This window comes from Hypanus sabinus, chromosome X2 (genome assembly GCF_030144855.1).
Source record: "Hypanus sabinus isolate sHypSab1 chromosome X2, sHypSab1.hap1, whole genome shotgun sequence".
Taxonomy (NCBI): domain Eukaryota; kingdom Metazoa; phylum Chordata; class Chondrichthyes; order Myliobatiformes; family Dasyatidae; genus Hypanus; species Hypanus sabinus.
Genome location: NC_082739.1, coordinates 58,578 through 75,505, shown reverse-complemented (window position 1 = coordinate 75,505; position 16,928 = coordinate 58,578). Strand labels below are relative to the sequence as shown.

General features: G+C 46.4%; 1 protein-coding gene across 1 annotated transcript in view; it reads right to left on the bottom strand.

The window, feature by feature from the left end:
• Positions 1-14,503, bottom strand: part of LOC132385060 (placenta-expressed transcript 1 protein-like) — a 52,102-nt gene extending 37,599 nt beyond the window's left edge. The window contains exon 1 of the mRNA XM_059956760.1: positions 14,338-14,503. The gene's annotated coding sequence lies outside the window, so the exon portion shown is untranslated. The remainder of the gene's footprint in view (positions 1-14,337) is intronic.
• Positions 14,504-16,928: the final 2,425 nt, after the last annotated feature.

The window sequence follows — 16,928 nt, the reverse complement described above, 5'->3', positions numbered from 1 at the left end:
TCAGAAACTTGATGGTGGAGGGGAAGAAGCTATTCCTGAACCATTGCATATGTATCTTCAGGCCCCTGTACCTCTTCATTGATGGTAGCAATGAAAAGAAGGCATGTCCTGGGGGATGGGCACTGAGGGGTGCAGTAGAACAGAGGGATCTGGGAGTGCAGATACATAATTCCCTAAAAGTGGCTTCACAAGTAGATAGGGTTGTAAAAAAAGCTTTTGGTACATTGGCCTTTATAAATCAAGGTATTGAGTATAAGAGTTGGATTGTAATGGTGAGGTTGTATTTGTGAGACCGAGTTTGGAGTGTTGTGTGCAGTTTTGGTCACCTAATTACAGGAAGGATATTAATAAGGTTGAAAGAGTGCAGAGGATGTTGTTGGGACTTGAGAAACTGAGTTACAGAGAAAGGTTGAATAGGTTAGGACTTTATTCCCTGGAGCGTAGGAGAATGAGGGGTGATTTGATAGAGGTGTAATAAAATTATGATGGGTATAGATAGAGTGAATGCTAGCAGGCTTTATCCACTGAGGCCAGGGGAGGAAAAACCAGAGGTCATGGGTTAAGGGTGAAGTGGGAGAAGTTTAAAGGGAACATTAGGAGGGCTTCTTCACACAGAGAGTGGTGGGAGTGTGGAATGAGCTGCCAGATGAAGTGGTGAATGCAGGCTCACTTTTGACATTTAAGAAAAACTTGGACAGGTACATGGATGAGAGGGGTTTGGAGAGATATGGGCCAGGTGCAGGTCAGTGGGACTAGGCAAAAAAAAAATGGTTCGGCACAACCAAGAAGGGCCAAAAGGCCTGTTTCTGTGCTGTAATGTTCTATGGTTCTTAATGATGGATGTCGCCTTTCTGAGGTACTTTTGAACGTTCGCTTTACGACACCTCGCGTTACGAAAGACCCACATTACACCCTATCCTGGTTATATGCGTCTTCAGACTATGCGGATTCACAGTTATGCGAGGACCCTATTTCTACCAACGTCTCCTTATATGCGTCCAAAACACACAGTTACGTGAGGAGCACTGTTTTCCCGCCGATACAAGTCATGTGCGCATGCCTCACAGTCTCACTGTTGGGACGAGAAGCACCGCTTTCTCGCCAATATAAGTCAGGTGTGCGCGCCTCACAGTCTCGCTCCTGCCAGTCTTGAATTAGTTTTGGCAAGGTGTGGATGTGCGATCTTGTGCTCTTAAACTTCTGTTGGTTTTACCTACGGTGCAGTGATGTTGTGCTTGAAATATTTAACGATGCCTCCTGAGCATCCGATGTCATGTCCTGGGCCATCAGCCGAGCGGCAGAGAACCGCTTTAACACTTGAAAAAAAGTTGGAAGTTATAAACAGCGCGGCATCAGCTGAAGGTAACACAGCTCTGGGATGCTACTGCCGGGAACAGAATCTTGCCTTTAAAGATCTTTTGTTGCTTGACAATGCACCAGTCCATCCTAAACATTTGGACAACATTCCTCCTAACATAATAGTGCGTTTCCTGCCGCCTAACACAATATCGCTGATTCAGCTACTCGACCAAGGTGTGATCCACATTCAAGGCGTATTTTCTTACGGCAAACTATCTCTCAGATGCTGCAAGCAACAGACAATTTTGAAAATCCCGGGAGTTTACCAACGGTGAGGGAATGGTGGAAGTCGGAACACTTGCCACAAAGAGGTACGGAAAGGGGTTTCTGTGGCAACAGGCGAGATTTAAGGATGGTGTGTTGCCCCCCCGGTGCTAGGATCCAGGACATCATGGACCGATTGCAGGGAATCCTCAAAGGTGAAGGTGAACAGCTGGAAGTGGTAGTGCATGACGGCACAAATGACATCGGGAAGAAGAGGAAGGACAATCTGCAGCGGGACTTCAGAGAACTCGGAAGAAGGCTGAAAAGCAGGACTTCCAGGGTGGTTATCTCTGGTTTGCTTCCAGTTCCTTGTGCTGGAGAGGGCAGGAACAGGGAGATAATGGATCTGAATGTGTGGCTGAGGAACCGGTGCAGGAAGCAAGGATTTACATTCTTGGACCACTGGGATCTGTTTTGGGGTAGGGATGAATTGTACAAAAGGGACGGGTTGCACCTTAATAGACGGGGGACCAGCATTCTGGCAGACAGGTTTGCCACTGCTACACAGGTGTGTTTAAACTAAGTAGTGGGGGAGGGGATGAACTAGAAATATAAGGATGGAGTTGAAGGGAAAGTGAAAATAAGAAAAGTTAAAAAGGACAACAGAATCAATGGAGTAGAAAGCTCAAGAAGAGATCATACAGTATGGCCAAGTGAAATAGCAATTGATATGAAAGGAGAGGGGAGTATCAAATTAAAAGTAATATATATGAATGCACGAAGTATAAGAAATAAAGTAGATGAGCTTGAGGCTCAATTGGAAATTGGCAAGTACGATGTTGTGGGAATAACTGAGACATGGCTTCAAGTGGACAGGGCCTGGGAAATGAATATTCAAGGATATACATCTTATCGAAAGGACAGACTGACTGGCAGAGGGGGTGGGGTGGCTCTGTTGGTGAGGAATGATACTCAGTCCCTTGCGAGGGGGGACATAGAATCAGGGGATATAGAGTCAGTATGGATAGAACTGAGAAATTCTAAGGGTAGAAAGACCCTAATGGGAGTTATCTACAGGTCCCCAAACAGCAGTCTGGATGTAGGGTGTAAGTTGAATGAAGAGTTAAAATTGGCGTGTCCCAAAGGTAATGATACAGTTGTCATGGGGGATTTCAACATGCAGGTAGACTGGGAGAATCAGAATGGTACTGGACCCCAAGAAAGGGAGTTTGTGGAGTGCCTCTGAGATGGATTCTTAGAACAGCTTGTACTGGAGCCTACCAGGGAGAAGGCAATTCTAGATTTAGTGTTGGGCAATGAACCAGATTTGATCAGGGACCTCGAGGTAAAGAAACCATTAGGAGGTAGTGACCATAATATGACATGTTCTAACCTACAATTTGAGAAGGAGAAGGGAAAATCGGATGTGTCAGTATTACAGTTGAACAAAGGGAACTATGGAGCTATGAGGGAGGAGCTGGCCAAAGTTCAATGGAACAATATCCTAGCAGGGAAGACAGTGGAACAAAAATGGCAGGTATTTCTGGGAATAATGCAGAAGGTGCAGGATTGGTTCATTCCAAAGAGGAAGAAAGATCCTAAGGGGAGTAAGGGGCAGCCATGGTGAGACCCCACCTGGAGTATTGTGTGCAGTTTTGGTCTCCAAATTTGAGGAAGGACATTCTTGCTATTGAGGGAGTGCAGCGTAGGTTCACAAGGTTAATTCCCGGAATGGCGGGACTGTCATATGTTGGAAGATTGGAACGACTGGGCTCATATACACTGGAATTTAGAAGGATGAGAGGGGATCTGATTGAAACATATAAGATTATTAACGGATTGGACATGCTGGAGGCAGGAAGCATGTTCCCGCTGATGGGTGAGTCCAGAACTAGAAGCCACAGTTTAAGAATAAGGGGTAGGCCATTTAGAACAGAGATGCGGAAAAACTTTTATAAAAACTTTTTCACCCAGAGAGTGGTGGATATGCGGAATGCTCTGCCCCAGAAGGCAGTGGAGGCCAGTCTCTGGATGCATTCAAGAGAGAGTTAGACAGAGCTCTTATAGATAGCGGGGTCAAGGGATATGGGGAGAGGGCAGGAACGGGGTACTGATTGTGTATGATCAGCCAAGATCACAGTGAATGGCGGTGCTGGCTAGAAGGGCCGAATGGCCTACTCCTGCACCTATTGTCTATTGTCTAAATGGGGATGGACAAGTTTAGAACGGAGTCAGCATTTCTGTCGTTCCCTGCCGTCAACCCTTCTTCCCTCCAAGCAAGTTTATGCTGAAAAACAAAATGCTGCCAAGCAAGCAACCCTCCCCACTTTATTCAAACCGGTGTCATTTTCTGCTGCCAGCAGTTCTAAGAGTTTTGTGAGTCTTCCTTGCTGTGCTTGATATGATCCCGACACTATAACACCCACTCATCTCCCGGAGCAAATACACCTGCCACTATTGGTGAGTACTGTAATCCCTAGTATGTTAACTTCCAACTTACGCTGAATATTATCTTAAATTGATGAAATATAATAAAAATGTTGCCTTGTGGTGTTGCTTTTGTGTCGTATTGGTATGAAAATGTGAATAAATTACAGATGAAACATATTTAGGAAGCCCTCTGGAACACATCCCTATTTTCTGTATTTAAATAATTATTCACATTATGCATCGGCTGTGAGGAACGTATCCCCCACATGTAATCAGGATAGGGAGTAGTTACCTGTTTCCGCTAACAGAAGGTGTTTTCACTGAAACAAAAAAAAGCAGCGTGCACCCTGATCTCCTCCCCTGGAACTGCATTCTTGCCGGCATTGCTTAAACACGTGCCTGTGAGCATCTGTGCTTTATGTCGATTTATTTTGTGCATCTGTTAGCAAGATGAGTTCTAAGGTATTAGAAAAGCCTAAAAGAGTGCATAAGGGTGTTACACTTAGCGTAAAACGAGACATAATTAAACATTTCGATTGTGGTGAACGAAGTAAGGATATAGTGAGTTTGGCTCAGGAGGCTGGGTTTGTGGAAGTTGACGAAGTTAATGTTGAAGATGTTTTGGCATCCCATGACCAAGAACTGAGAGATGAAGAGCTGATGAAGAGGAAAGGAGAACAATCAAAACCGAATGCAGTAGCGAATGGCCCAAAAGTGAAGTCATCCAGGAACTGAATGTGAAGCAATTGCGTGAGATTTTCACTGTGATTGACAATGCTGCAACGATTGAAGTATGACTTTAATTTTGAAAGGGTACGTAGGTTTAGGGCATATTTGCAGGATGGTTTGAATGCTTACAAAGAACTGCATGATAGAAAAATGTGCGAGGCTAAGCAGTCAAGCACACTGTAGTTTTTCAAGCCTTCCACATCATCCTCAGCAGATGACGAACCTCGACCTTCGACATCAAGGCAGGCAGACATAGAAGGTGGTGACCTTCCTGCCCTGATGGAAACAGATGACGATGAGATGACACCCCAGTCACCCACCACCCCAACCTCCGACGACTCAGCCTAACACACCATCATCAGTGTGCTCGCTGTCTTCCCGATTCTGGTAAAATGAAACTACACTGTACATAAGTTATTTCTACTTTATATAGGCTGTGTATTTTTATGTGTTATGTGGTAGGATTTGGCAGCTTCATAGCTTAAAGATTACTGGAGAGAGTGCTTCTGCCGAGAGCACTTGCATGAGATTTTCGCTATGGTGGACAGTGCTGCAATGATTGCAGGGAAGTATTTCTACTTTATATAGACTGTGTATTTATCATATCATTCCTGCTTTTACTATACGTTACTGTTATTTTAGGTTTTATGTGTTATTTGGCATGATTTGGTAGGTTATTTTTTTGGGTCTGCGAACGGTCACAAATTTTTCCCATATAAATAAATGGTAATTGCTTCTTCACTTTACAACATTCCGGCTTACGAACCATTTCATAGGAATGCTGTATCTTCGGATAGCAGGTGAAACCTGCTACAATATTGCATTTTGTAGATGAGCTTGATAATGAGGAGGCCAGTGCTTTTTGATCTTGTCACTTGAGATTCAGTGTTACACAACCCTGCCACTTTGATCTGGCCTATGGCTTCATTAACCACATCCAACACTTGCCTTTCTTCGCATTAGGGTTAGGGGTTAGGGTGCAGAATTTGAAGTATGAGCTGCTATGCCGGCTAGGCTTGTATAGGGAAGTCAGGTTAATCTGGCGCATGCCTTTCATTATTGTGGTCCGACACCAAACTTGGTGGTGTCCTGCCACAATGACAGGTCAGCTGTGAAATACATTCCCACCTGTTGGGTGCCCTGCTGTAAGGACTGATCCCTTGTAGACAACACTTCCATCTTGTGGTGTCCTGCTGCAATGACAGATCAGATATGGACAATACTCCCGCCTGGTGGTGTCCTGCTGCAATTACAGGTTAGATGTGGACAATACTCCCACCTGGTGGTGTCCTGCTATAACAACAGATCTCCTGTGGACAACACTTGCAACGGTGGCGTCTTGCCTTAATGACAGGTTCAGTGTGGACATGACTCTCACCTGGTGGTGTCCTGTAGCAATGACAGTTCCACTGTCGACAACAGTCCCAACTGGTGGTGTATGGTCGCAATGACAATTCGGCTTTCTACAACTCTGCCACAATGACCGGTCCGCTGTGGCTAACATTTCCACTAGGTGGTGTCCTGCCACAAGGACTGATCAGATGTAGACGACACTCTCACCTGGTGGTGTCCTGCTGTAATGACAGTTTGGCCGTGGATAATACTCCCACTTGATGTTGTCCTGCCAGAACGACAGATCAGATGTGCACAACACTCCCAGCTGGTAGTGTCCTGGCAAAATGACCCTAACCATGACTCTAACCCTGACGTGGAGAGGTAAGATCCAAAAAAGGCAAGAGTTGGACCTGGTTAATGAAGGCGTGGGCCAGATCAAAGTGGCAGGGTCTCGTGAAACTGAATCTCAAGTGACGAGATTTTTGAATCGGGAGCAAGTTACAGCTTGTGATTCAGCTGGGAGCTCAGAGAATTCGACCGTGTAGGCAGGATTTAAGCCTACTTGGTCAATACCTGTGGAGGAGGGGGAACTGCGCAGGCGCGAGTGACGTCAGCGTCGAGCGCGCACTTTAAAAGGCAGGACTTCTTTTCAGAGCGGGCAGCGGAGTCTGTGGAAGCAGAGTCCTGGGCTTTGGCTAAGTGGGCTTCGGCGTAAGGGGACTTCGGTAAGCCTGTGTGATTTCTCGCTGAGGGGAAGAAGGTAAGGTCGCTAGGTGCTTTTTAGACTTATTCTATTAATCCAGTTCAGGTATGGGGGAGACAGTCAGAGCAGTGGTGTGCTCCGTATGCAGTATGTGGGAGGTCAGGGTCAACACAGTTGTCCCTGATGACCACACCTGCAAGAGGTGCGTCCAGCTGCAGCTCCTATCAGACCGAGTTAGGGAGTTGGAGCTGGAGCTGGATGAACTACGGATCATTCAGGAGGCAGAGGCAGAGATAGATAGGAGTTATCAGGAGGTAGTCACACCAAAGAACCAAGATTTAGGCAGATGGGTGACGGTCCAGAGAGGCAGGGGGAGCAGGCAGAGAGAGCAGAGCACCCCTGCGGCCATTCCCATTAACAATAAGTATACCGTACTGGATACTGTTGATGGGGATGACCTACCAGGAATGAGTTGCAGTGGTCCTGCCTCTGGCACAGAGGTTGAACCCTCAACTAGAAAGGGGAGGAGGGAAGAGAAGAGAGCGATAGTTTTAGGGGATTCTATAATTAGGGGGGCAGATAGGAGATTTTGTGGGGCAGATCGGGAGTCTCGGATGGTATGTTGCCTCCCTGGTGCCAGGGTCCGGGACATCTCAGATCGGGTGCAGGCTATTCTTGAGAGTGAGGGCATGAACCCAGATGTAGTGGTCCATGTAGGGACCAACGATGTAGGTAAGGTGAGTGAAGGGGTCCTGCTTAGAGAGTTCAGGGAGTTAGGAGTGAAGCTGAAAGGCAGGACCTCCAGGGTGACAATCTCAGGATTGCTACCTGTGCCACGTGCGAGTGAGGCGAAGAATAGAATGATTATGCACATTAATACGAGGCTGAGAGCATGGTGCAGGAAGGAAGGGTTCAGGTTTTTGGATAATTGGTCTTTGTTCCAGGGACATTGGGATCTGTTTCGAAGGGACGGTCTACATCTGAACCGGAGGGGTACTAGCATTCTTGCAGGAGTGTTTGCCAGTGCTGCTCGGGGGGGTTTAAACTAGATGTGCAGGGGGCAGGGATCCAGATCCAGAGGGTTGGTCAGAAGGAGCATGGGATTAAATGTGTAGAAGGTTTGGGTAATCTTGAGAAGGTCATCAAAATTCAGGGTGCAATTAGCCCGATGGAAGTTCAAGGAGCTGGGTTAGGTACAGTAGACAGTCTTTTAAGCAAAGAGAGGAGGAATGGGCTAAGAATTCTATACTTGAATGTGCGTAGTGTCAGAAATAAGACAGATGAGCTTGAAGCTCAGATGAAAATGGGGAACTACGATATTGTTGGGATAATGGAAACATGGCTGCAAGGGGATCAGGCCTGGGAATTGAGTGTACCAGGGTATACGTGCTATCGTAGAGACAGAAATATGGGAAGAGGGGGTGGGGTGGCCCTGTTGGTAAGGAATGAGATTCAGTCCTTAGCAAGAGGTGACTTGGGAACAGGGGAAGTAGAGTCTGTGTGGATTGAGCTGAGGAACAGCAAGGGTAAAAATACCCTAATGGGTGTTGTGTACAGGCCCCCAAACAGTAGCGTGGATATTGGGTACAAGTTGATTAGGGAGTTAACATTGGCATGTGCTAAAGGTAATGTAGTCGTTATGGGAGATTTCAACATGCAGGTGAACTGGGAGAATCAGGTAGGTGCTGGACCCCAGGATAGGGAGTTTGTGGAGTGTCTAAGGCGGGGGTCGGCAACCCGCGGCTCCGGAGCCACATGTGGCTCTTTTACGTCTGTGCTGCGGCTCCCTGTTGCTTTGAGAAATAATTGGTTGTGGCGACCCTTTTCCTGGCACATCCGAACCGACTCACAATTAGATAGCCTACGGGGGTTTGCGAGCACAGAGCTTTGGAGCCTCTGCGCCATGGGGGCAGGTTGAGTGAGGCTTAAAAGTGAGGCTGAAGATTTCGAATAAAGTTTGTCCTTCGACTGCAGTTACCGACTCCGTGTCGTAATTTTAGCGCTGCGTGTAGCACACCGCTACATGGTCAGTATTTAATTAAAATGTATTTTATGTTAGTTTGTTAGTTTTTGAAATGTAAATCTAAATTTGAAGATTATGGTGATCTTGTACAATCTAAATAAGACGTTGTGGCGACCCATTTCCTGACACATCCGAACCGGCTCACAATTAGCCAGCGTTCAGGCTAAGGGAGATAGCCTACGGGGGTTTGTGAGTACGTGTCTTTTGCAGCATCCGCGCCCATGGGGGGCGGGTTGAGGGAGGCTTAAAAGCAAGGCTGTTTAGTTCGAATAAAGCTATCTTTGACTGCAGTTTACTGACTGCGTGTAGCACACCGCTACAACGTGTTTTTATCGCTGGCTATCCAGAGGGGAGGTGCTGAAACGCTTTGTCGCGTGTCTGGAAGAAGTGAAAACTTTCCTGGGCAGCAAAGGGCTCACCTTTCCTGAGCTGGAACAGCCAGAGTGGCTGGAAAAGCTACACTTCATGGTAGACATGACAGCGCACCTGAACACGCTGAACACAGCTCTTCAACGGGGTAAGGACGTACAGCCCTGCACATGTTGGAGGATGTTTTGGCATTCGAGCGCAAGTTGACGTTGCTTGCCAGAGATTTACAGAAAGGCACATTGTCTCACTTCCCCAATTTGAGAGAGTTCAAACAAGGTCACGACTTGATAAATTCGGAGTATTTACATTCTGCAATCATCGCAATGCAAACATCGTTTGGGAAACGCTTCTGTGAGTTCAGAGAGGAAAAAAACACATTATCCTTCCCGGTCACTCCCCTAAGCATCGATCCATCCCTACTGAATACGACTGCATTGGCAGGTGTGAGTCAATCTGAACAAGGATGATAAATATTTTAATTGCCTATTATTTTGCGTATATTCATATGTTTTCATTGTTCAGTGAAATAGTCCTTTTATTTTTCAGGTTGACAGCTGGCTGACGTTATTTTTGGTTTGCTGCTGGCGGCAAATTTAAGTTTGGCGTTTTTCATAAATACAAAAAGGACTCAAATAGACGTTGAGTATTTTACTTAAAAGTAACCTTCAACCCAACGTCTTTTTTTCGGAGGTCAAAATGTTTTTGTTGCATGCAGAAATGTAATTTCGTTTTCTCTGCAGGAGTTCATCAATTTCATAAATGCAACACATTATAGTTTGTTTATACATAGCATAAAGGCAAAACAAAACGTTGTATGCAGTGTTATTTCATTTTAAATGTCAAACGGGTTTTGCGGCTCCCAGTGTTTTCTTTTCTGTGGGAAACGGGTCCAAGTGGCTCTTTCAGTGGTAAAGGTTGCTGACCCCTGGTCTAAGGGATGTATTTTTGGAACAGCTTGTGCTTGAGCCAATCAGGAACGAGGCTATTTTGGACTTGGTGATGTGTAATGAACAGGAATTGATAAGTGATCTTGAAGTAAAGGAGCCATTAGGAAGTAGTGATCATAACATGATAAGTTTTTATCTACAATTTGTGAGGGATAAGGGCAGATCAGGGGTGTCAGTGTTGCAATTAAATAAAGGAGACTACGGAGCCATGAGGGAAGAGCTGGCCAAAGTTAAATGGGCGGATGCCCTGGCAGGAAAGACAGTGGATCAGCAGTGGCAGATATTCTTGGGCATAATACAAAAGATGCAAAAGCAGTTCATTCCAATGAGAAGGAAGGATTCAAAGAGGGGGAAGGGGCCACAGTGGTTGACAAAGGAAGTCAGAGATTGTATAGCATTAAAGAAAAAGAAGTATGACAGGGCTAAGATGAGTGGGAATACAGATGATTGGGAAAGTTTTAAGGAGCAGCAGATCTTAACTAAAAAAGCAATACAGAGAGAAAAAATCAGGTATGAGCTCAGTCTAGCCAGGAATATAAAAGGGGATAGCAAAAGCTTTTTTAGCTATGTGAAGAGAAAGAAGATAGTTAAGAACAATGTTGGCCCCTTGAAGAATGAATTGGGAGAAATTGTTATGGGAAACAGGGAAATGGCAACAGAATTTAGTGCGTACTTTAGATCTGTCTTCACCAGGGAGGACACAAGCAATCTCCCAGATGTATGGATGGGCCAGGGTCATAAGATATCAGAGGAATTGAGACAGATTGACATTAGGAAAGAAACTGATGAGTAGACTGGTAGGACTGAAGGCTAATAAATCCCCGGGTCCAGATGGTCTGCATCCGAGGGTTCTAAAAGAGGTGGCTCAGGAAATTGCGGATGCATTGGTAATCATTTTCCAATGTTCCTTAGATTCAGGATCAGTTCCTGAAGGTTGGAGAGTGGCTAATGTTATCCCACTTTTCAAGAAGGGAGGGAAGGAGAAAACGGAGAACTATCGCCCTGTTAGCCTAACGTCAGTCGTGGGGAAGATGCTTGAGTCCATTATTAAGGACGAAATAGTGGCACATCTAGATGGCAGAAATAGGATTAGACCGAGCCAGCATGGATTTACCAAGGGCAAATCATGCTTGACTAATCTGTTGGAGTTTTTTGAGGGTGTAACAAGGATGTTAGACGAGGGTAAGCCAGTGGATGTTGTATACCTAGATTTTCAGAAGGCATTCGATAAGGTGCCACATAGGAGATTGGTGAGTAAAATCAGAGCTCATGGCATTGGGGGCAGGGTTTCAACATGGATAGAAAACTGGTTGGCAGATAGAAAGCAAAGGGTAGCAGTGAATGGGTGTTTCTCGGACTGGCTGGAGGTGACTAGTGGGGTACCACAGGGCTCTGTATTGGGACCACAGCTCTTTACGATTTATGTCAATGATTTAAATGAGGGCATTGAAAACTATATCAGCAAGTTTGCTGACGATACTAAACTGGGTGGCAGTGTGACATGCGAAGAGGACGTTAGGAGAATACAGGGAAACTTGGATAGGCTGGGTGAGTGGGCAGATACTTGGCAGATGTCATTCAATGTGAATAAATGTGAAGTTATCCACTTTGGAAGCAGGAACAAGAGGGCAGATTATTATCTGAACGGTGTAGAGTTAGGTAAGGGAGAAATGCAAAGAGACCTAGGAGTCCTAGTTCACCAGTCAATGAAGGTGAATGAGCAAGTGCAACAGGCAGTGAAGAGGGCAAATGGAATGTTGGCCTTTATTACAAGGGGAATTGAATACAAGAGCAAGGATGTCCTTTTGCATTTGTACAGGGCCCTGGTGAGACCACACCTGGAATATTGTGTACAGTTTTGGTCTCCAGGTTTAAGGAGGGACATTCTGGCAGTTGAGGAAGTGCAGCGTAGATTCACTAGGTTGATTCCTGGGATGGCAGGGCTGTCTTACGCAGAGAGATTGGAGAGATTGGGCTTGTACATGCTGGAATTGAGGAGATTGAGAGGGGATCTGATTGAAATGTTTAAGATAATTAAAGGATTTGATAGGATTGAGGCAGGAAATATGTTCCAGATGTTGGGAGAGTCCAGTACCAGAGGGCATGGATTGAGAATAAGAGGTCAGTTATTTAAAACAGAGTTGAGGAAGAGCTTCTTCTCCCAGAGAGTTGTGCAGGTGTGGAATGCACTACCTCGGAAGACGGTGGAGGCCAATTCTCTGGATGCTTTCAAGAAGGAGCTAGATAGATATCTGATGGATAGGGGAATCAAGGGATATGGGGACAAGGCAGGGACTGGGTATTGATAGTGAATGATCAGCCATGATCTCAGAATGGCGGTGCAGACTCGAGGGGCCGAATGGTCTACTTCTGCACCTATTGTCTATTGAGATCTAAAAGCACAAGGGGGCTGATTCGCCCACTGCCTGCATTCTCTCAACCTAACCCTAACCCTCAGAACTACATGCCTCTCATTATCCTGGTCCATGGGAAAAACACAAGCACGGTCTGAGCAGAGCCTTCTGGGCCACCGTGGGCAGGGTGTCTAATGATTAAAGGCCCGAAACACCTGACTATCCTAGGATGCATTACTGACGATGTGCCCCAGTGCACACCCGGTTCGTTGAACCAAGTGGTGTCAGACCACGATAATGAAAGGCATGGGCCAGATTAACCTGACTTCCCTATACAAGCCTAGCCGGCATAGTAGCTCATACTTCAAACTCTGCAGCCTAACCTCTCCCAGCCAAACATATACATCTACCAGCCCTACACTCAAACTTAATCCTAAAGTCCAAAAGGGGCACACCCCCCCACAAACCCTAGGCACCCACCAGCCCTACACACAAACCTAATCCTAAAGTCCAAAAGGGGCACACAGATTAACCTGGCTTCACCATATGAGCCTATCCACCATAGCACCTCATACATCACCACTCAAAACTCCGCAGCCTTACCTGTCCCAGCCAAACATATATATCCACCAGCCCATACGGTGAGGCCAGGTTAATCTGGCCCATGCCTTTCATTATGGTGGCCAACAAAAGGGTTAGGGTTAGGTTTAGGGTTAGAGTTAGGATGCGACTATGTGGGCAGTGGGCAAAATAACCCTTTAGTGTTGTGGACCTCGTACTCTTGATGCCGTTCACTTCACACTGCCACTTGGTTTTTAGCCCCCATTGTCATCATCTCGGTCCCCGACTTGCCTTTATTGGAATCTTCCTCCTCGTTATTCTCCATTCTGAAGTTTAAGTTAAAATGGTGAAGTTATTGTTTATGGACAGTGCTTCGGATTTGGATTTGGGGTTTTTTGTACGGACTGGGTGCTGTGATCTGGAGGTTGTGCAGGAGCTAATTGAAGGGTGTTGTCGGCAGGGACAGGCCTGACGACAGGGTTAGGTAATGGGGGCTGACGATTCCTGGTGAAGGGATCTGGGGTAGGGTGGAAAATGCCATTGCAAGGGGGAGGGGGGGTTCCCATTGCTGTAGTGAGGAGAACTGGACTAGTAGCCGAACTGCTGGTGATATTGAGTGAACCTGTCTCCTTGATGGCTTGGGTTTATGGGGGTGTGTAGCAAGGTTGGAGATGTTAGGTTTAGAGATAGGGTAAAGGACCGTTATGTAAGCCCTTTTGTGTGGTGTGGTTTGGTTATTTGGGGTGCTGTCCAGTTTAGTTGGGGTGCGCGGTTCATTGGAAGTTAGGGTTAGGGTAAAGGGTAGGATTGGGATTGCTTGTGGGGTGGCATGATACTGGTGATGTGGGGTGAACTTGGCTCCCTGTTGGGAAGAGGGTTCAGATATATGGAAGAGTGTAGGAGGGTTAAGGGTGTTAGGATTACGGGTATGGCTGGGAGGTGCGGTTGTCCTTTTTGGGGACTGGCTTGTGTTATTTGGGGTGCTGTTGGATTTAGTTGGGGTGTGCGGTCCATAGGAAGTTAGGGTTAGGGTTAGGCCTCGTTCAGGCCATGCGGAGAATCTGTGGGCCTGCTTCATGATTCCCTTTGGTGGTTGGGACTGTTTTTCCAGAATTTTCATATGATGAAGGTTCTGGACTATTTTATAAATTAACCGTGGTTGAGAAGGAATCCCCAGGGGCACCGGGGTCCCGGTAGTAACCGGAGTTATCCACTCGCCCACGTAGCAGGTATCGATCCACACAACCTCTCCTATCTTTGCCTTTCCACATCATTAAGACAATAATGTAACTAAGACAATAAATAAAAGAATAATGCTCCTACTGCTTGTCTTGCGTCTGCGATTTCGACTCCAGCGGATTGCCTTCAAAAAAGCATGATTCCCGACCGGGAGGTCCAACCCGACTCTCGTCCGTCACTCGGGTCTTCTGTGGAGTCTCTAAACCCAGACAGTACTGCTGTCCAGTTAAAACGTCCCTCACCTTCCTCCCCCCGCAGGGCCTCTTTTAACTAATGTTATACTAAAACCTAATTGTCCACCTGCTGCAAACCTGGCTGTTGCTAAGAAACCGGTCCACCTTGTTTGCTCAGCCCTTAAAGGTACATCAACTGCTAATTGTCCCTCAGGGTTGGTGGACCCCTCCATTCTTTTAACTATGAATTTTTCATTTCTAATTTCATAACCCCTAGTAGGTAAGATCTCAAATTATTCCTCTGTTTAAATTATATTGATTTATTATGACTGTAGGGTTCAACCCATTACTTCATTGTTCTATGGGCATGATGGGGTTATATAACCTAGATAAATTCGTCACCTCTGCTGGTGATTTATCAATTACTTAATTAATTATGTCAGGGGTTGGTCTTAATCTCCAACTTCTATGTCAATTTTTAAGTTAAAATATCTGGGTTTTCTTATTGGCCTTTCTTGGGCCGGGAGAATGAAGAGCGTGTCACTGATAGGTTAGGTTGAGATTATGCGGGCAGTGGGCTAAAAAGCCCTCTTGTGATTTTTGATCTCCTCACTTGAGATTCCGTTTCACATCACCCTGCCACTTTGATCTGGCCCACGCCTTCATTAACCAGGTCCCACACTTGCCCTTGTTGAATCCTACCCGTCTCGACATAGGATATCCGGTTTATGGGGATTTAACAAAGGTTAATCGGGGAGTGCCTAGGGTTTGTGGGGGTGTGTGCCCCTTTTTGGACTTTAGGATTAGGTTTGAGTGTAGGGCTGGTGGATCTATATGTTTGGCTGGCAGAGGTTAGTCTGCAGAATTTGAAGTATGAGCTGCTATGCTGGCTAGGCTTGTACGGGGAAGTCAGGTTAGTCTGGGCCATGCCTTTCATTATCGTGGTCCCACACCACTTGGTTCAGCGAACCGGGTGTGCACTGGGGCACATCCTAAGTAGTGAACATTCGGATCCTCGGCTGTTTCGGGCCTTTAATCACTAGACAGCCTACAGAAGCGGCCCAACAGTGTCCGACTCATACACAGCTTGTATTTTTCCCAGGGACCAATAATGAGAGGCATGTAATTCTGAGGGTAATGATATTTTTAAATATCACTACCTGGCACCTGTATGCCTGGGATTGCATGGGTTAAATTGAGAGTGTTTACTGGGCATTCAGCAGAGCTGTACCTGAGTTTAGCTCTGACCTGTCTGTCGTCCCCATCCGGGGTTTAATTTACTGGTTCTGCCTCGCCTTGTGTGTATCTGGGCTTTCTTATTGGCCTTTCATGGGCCGGGAGAATGAAGAGCATGTCACTGATAGGTTAGATTGAAATTATGCGGGCAGTGGGCTAAAAAGCCCTCTTGTGATTTTTGATCTCCTCACTTGAGATTCCGTTTCACGTGACCCTGCCACTTTGATCTGGCCCACGCCTTCATTAACCAGGTCCAACACTTGCCTTTGTTGAATCTTGCCCCTCTCGACATAGGAAATCCGGTTTGTGGGGGTTTAGCAAGGGTTAATTGGGGAGTGCCTAGGGTTTGTGGGGGTGTGTGCCCCTTTTGGAAGTTGCCTCGGGTTTGTGGGGGTGTGTGCCCCTTTTGCACTTTAGGATTTGGTTTGAGTGTTGAGCTGGTGGATGTATATATGTGGCAGTCACAGGTAAGGCTGTCGAGTTTTGAGCAGTGATATGTGAACTGCTATAGCGGATAGGCTCACATGAGGGTAAGGGTTAGGATTTTGTTGCAAAACTTGTCATACCGACAGGTCACCACCAGGTGGGATTTCTGTCTTCACCTAATCCTTCATTGTGACAGGACACCACCAGGTGGGAGTGAGTATTCTCCACATCTCATCTGTCATGGCGGCAGGACACCAGCAGGTGGGAGTGTTGTCCACATCTGATCTGTCGTTATGACAGGACACCACCAGGTGGGAGTATTGTCTACAGACGAACTGTCATTGTGGCAAGACACCACCAGGTGGGAGTATTCTCCACATCTGATCTGTCATGGTTGCAGGACACCAGCAGGTGGGAGTGTTGTACACATCTGATCTGTCGTTATGACAGGACACCACCAGGTGGGAGTATTGTCTACGGACGAACTGTCATTGCGGCAGGACACCACAAGGTGGGAGTGTTGTCAACAAGGGATCAGTCCTTGCCGCAGGACATCTGCAGGTGGAAATGTTGTACACAGACAAACTGTCATTAGGGTTAGGGTTAGGGTTAGGTTGAAATTGGGTTAGGTTGAGATTATGCGGGCATTGGGCTAAAAAGCCCTCTTGTGATTTTTGATCTCCTCACGAGATTCCGTTTCACGTGACCCTGCCACTTTGATCTGGCCCACGCCTTCATTAACCAGGTCCAACACTTGCCTTTTTTGAATCTTGCCCGTCTCGACATAGGATATCCGGTTTGTGGGGGTTTAGCAAGGGTTAATCAGGGAGTGCCTAGGGT